This window comes from Cygnus olor, chromosome 1 (assembly GCF_009769625.2).
Source record: "Cygnus olor isolate bCygOlo1 chromosome 1, bCygOlo1.pri.v2, whole genome shotgun sequence".
Classification (NCBI taxonomy): domain Eukaryota; kingdom Metazoa; phylum Chordata; class Aves; order Anseriformes; family Anatidae; genus Cygnus; species Cygnus olor.
In genome coordinates, this window is record NC_049169.1 from 61,241,968 (window position 1) to 61,245,974 (window position 4,007).

At 57.2% G+C, this 4,007-nt stretch overlaps 1 protein-coding gene across 2 annotated transcripts in view; it reads right to left on the reverse strand.

The window, feature by feature from the left end:
- Positions 1 to 1,482, reverse strand: part of DENND2A (DENN domain containing 2A) — a 58,669-nt gene extending 57,187 nt beyond the window's left edge. The window contains exon 1 of one of the 2 annotated variants that reach the window (XM_040560968.1): positions 1,441 to 1,482. The gene's annotated coding sequence lies outside the window, so the exon portion shown is untranslated. Of the gene's footprint in view, positions 1 to 1,037; positions 1,176 to 1,440 lie in introns of those variants that run through there. The other variant, XM_040560947.1, reaches the window with a different exon arrangement.
- Between the last annotated feature and the right edge of the window lie 2,525 nt (positions 1,483 to 4,007).

The window sequence follows — 4,007 nt, forward strand, 5'->3', positions numbered from 1 at the left end:
CTGGCAGGACGCAGTAACGACTCCGTTTCTGGTGGTTCAGAAACGGGGCCAGCATGCTTTATAGGACTTCACTACCACACATCAAGAAATAACCGTTCAATAAGGTAACAGCCAACGCAGAAAACAGCTTTTTAATCCACCAGCAGCTCCCCTCCTAGCAACATCTGTACAGCCCTAGATAAAGCTCCAAGGCAATCCCTCTGCTCCTCTCAACCATCCCAGCTGAGCTCCGAACAAGAGACGCCTCTCTCTGACCACACAACTTGCTGCCCCATCCAGGAAATAAACTGTGCCCCACTAAAACACCAGCGCAGGATTAAGCACCCCATGCTTGGGAGTTATCCGCTCCTGGGGGGGATCATGTGCGGCCCCGAGGCCTCACTCCCCAGGACAGCCTCTTCTCTACCACCAAGCGCCAGGCTCCTCGGAGACTCGTGGAACCTCTCAAAGCATCCCCAACGCACCTTGCACACCTTGCCCCACAGCTCGCATGCACGCCCTGAGACCAGGGCAGCGTACAGCTCCAAGTGCTGTCCCCTGCCCTTCCCAGCCGCTGTCCCCCCCAGACCCCGCGCCTAGCCCCTTAGCACCCACCGCCCCGCTATCCCAGCGGGAACACGAGCAGACTGCGGGACAGGCGACAGTCCCATGGATGCCAAGCGGGACAACAGCGATATCACTCCGCTAAGCTACGGGCTGCACCCCAGCGCAGCCGCTCCCCTCCAAGGGGGGCACAGCGAGAGAAAAGCAGGCTGTCCTGGGCGGAGAGAGCCCAGCGGACGGAGGGGATCGGGACTTCGCTAAGTTACGGGGCGTTCTGCCCTCGCTCAGCCGAGCAGGAGCCGGGTCTCCCCCACCATAGGCTCCGCAGACGCCTGCCCCTCGCCTCCCCAGCCGCAGCCGGGCAGAGCCCCCCGGGAGCCCCGCACCGCTGCCCAGCCGGGGCAGCCGCTAAGATGGAGGAGGGCTCCGGCCTGCCGGGGGGCGAGGCAGAACCCCCGAAGCCCACCGCCGCCCGGCCGCCCCCAGCCCCCTACCTTCCTCGGCGGCGGCGGGGGGCCGCGCCCCGGCATGGCGGCGGCGCCGGGCGCCCTGCTGGCGGCCTGCGGACGCGCGGCTGGGGGCTCCCCGCCATGCAGCGCCAAGCCGCTGCCGCTGCCCCCCCCCCCGGCGGCACCAGCCCCAGCCCCGGCCCCGGCCCCGGCCCCGCGGCCGCCCGCCCTCCGCCGGCAGCGCCGCCCCGGCCGGCCCCGGCCCCCGCCCCCGGGCCCGGCCCTCCCGGCCCGCGCCGCCGCTCTGAGGGGAGGCGGCCGGGAGAGCCCCGCTGCCCAGTTACGGCCCCAGCGCCGCAGCGACTTCTAAATGCTGCGGAAGGGTTCCTTCAGCTCACGGGTGCTGCACCGGGAAGCAGGCAGAGTTCCCACAAGTAGATCTGTTCACCTGCACGGGGCTGTAGTCCAGCTCCCTGGCGGCACACAGTTGTGCTTGCTCTGCTCGGAGCCACACGCTAAAGCGAGGGAGGGATCTGGGCTGGGAAGTGAATTAAGTTTTCCTACAGGTTCTCAGTTCCCACAGTACATAAAAAATGACGGACAGAGGATTTTTTTCCTCTAAGTAGTAGCGAGCAGTTATTAACATACATCCAAAACTCGGAACCAACTGAACTCCATCTTCAAAATGCCACAGCTTCCAGTCCAAAGCCTCCCTGCATAAGACAGCAGCTCTTTGGTGAACAGCCGTGATCCCAAGGCAAGTTTCAGCATCACCTGTGCGACAGCTCTCCCCTAAAACACTCATTGATGGGTTCCCCAAACAGAAAAAGATGATTTCATCATCAGCTCTATCCTTGGCAGCAGGTTCATTAGTTTTGGTTTATAAAAGGCACATGTCCTTTGCTAGGGAAATGAGCAATCCTGTGTAACCATGTCATTATGCACAAGGTTAACGCATTGCCAGCTGACTCAGGAATAAGTAAGGCCCAACAGAGCCATCAGCAGCCCCCTGCAGAGCAGAAAAGCCCAGCATTCAGAGCCAACGTGGAAGATAAAACAATTCACCATCTCTACCAAACTATCACTGTCATCTCAGCAGACTTGTTATTTTTGTTTTGGGTTCCCGTTTTTTGTTGTCATTTTTTCTTTAACTAGCAGTTGTGTGCTGTCATGTGCCCACATCTACTTTCATTAGGAAGCTCCCTGAAGCATTGTTTCATTACTGTCTTATTAAGGGATTCACTAATAATCATAACACTTCAACTACGTGGGTCAGGCTATCATTAGAATCATAGAATGACAGAATCATTAAGGCTGGAAAAGACCTCCAAGATCATCTGGTCCAACCATCCCCCTACCACCAACATCACCCACTAAACCATGTCCCAAATTACCACATCCAAACTTTTCTTAAACACCTCCACCACCTCCCTGGGCAACCCGCTTCAATAATTAGAAAGTCTCAGCTTTTAGTTAAAAATAAAAAAAGGCATTAACAGTGTTACTCGTCCTGAAAAAAAGCTTCAAAATGCCCTTATGCAGAAGGCAATAAAAACAGCCCGACCATTAGCATTTTTAAATCTCTGGTTACTTTAACATAAAATCTCAAGGTTTTTAAAAGTAAGCTCAAAATTTTTCCATATGTGAAGGTAGAAATGCTGAAAAAGGGAAAAGTATGACAGGACAAATTGTTTATAAGATACTTCATAAAGCCATATATGAAATCATGTGAAAGACTTGAACTGTACCCAGGTACTCAGTGCAAGCCAGCACAGACTGCCATGCACATGCCCCTTGCTCCAGAAAAGCCAGGTACCATTTGCAGCAGCTGAAGCACCCCTGCGTGTCTGAGCCATGTAAGGTAACCTATCACCCACCACCTGATCCACAGCTGCCCAAGACTCGGACATCCACAGCAACACGCCAGTCTGAAGGCTGCTTTTGCCTTGGGTGAAAGATTTTCATCTCCTGACCATCAAAACCAAGCCAACGGGAGCCTATGCAGGCTGCGCATCTGACTGCCGATGGGCACTCGGGTGCTCCAAGCAGACCCACTGCTCAGCTAACCCTTGTTGTCACCCTGACATACGCCATCCCCGTGAGACAAGGATACTGAAGCATCCAGGGACCACCACGGTTTCCAACATGGCCAGACCTCTGCCAGACTAGCAGGGAGTGTTTGAGGAAGAAGGTCTGTGCCAACCAAGGCCCAGGACTTATTTCCACTTAAGACGCTACTAGAATAAATTTGGGACAGTTTTAAAGCTTCTGTGGCTCGGCTTTCATCCATGAGCCATGAACAGCCATCCTGTTTTCTTTCAGTCCTCCTCAGGAACTCATGTTTACCAGGGATGACAGCAGCAGCATTACCAGTTGCCTTCCACATCCCCATTGCACACAGCAAGAGCGTGGCTTTGTTGCTTTAGCCAGGCCATGGCTCCTTTGCATGCTTCCATTTCCCATAGCTGCATGCCTGGTATTTTAAAAATACACCTCAGAAACACGTGGCACAACAAAAACACATCTGGAAGGATACAATGGCCCAATACCTCATGAGTATTGTAAAGGAAGCAGCTTCACCCCATGGCCTTGCCTGCGGAGGTCCCATGAAGCGTTTTGGTGGCCAAACCCCCCACTAGGTGCAGCTACCGCAGGCAAGCACACTGAGGCAGACCCAAACCACCTTCCACAACGACCACGAGTGCTTGTGCTACTGGGGTCGGGCGCCATTTGGGGGGGGGGGGGCGCCGCCATTTGGGGGGGCATGCGCCGCCATTTGGGGGGGGGGCGCCGCCATTTGTGGGGGGGGGCGCCGCCATTTGTGGGGGGGGGCGCCGCCATTTGGGGGGGGCGCCGCCATTTGGGGGGGCGCCGCCTGGCGGCCGGGCGCGGAGCCGCAGCCGTGCAGCCCCGCCGTGTCCCTTTAACGGGCGGTCCGTCCCCGCCTGCCGCCCGCGGCCCGCCCGCTCTCCCCGCCGCCCTGCGCGGCCGCCGGTAGCGGCGGGCGGGCGGGCG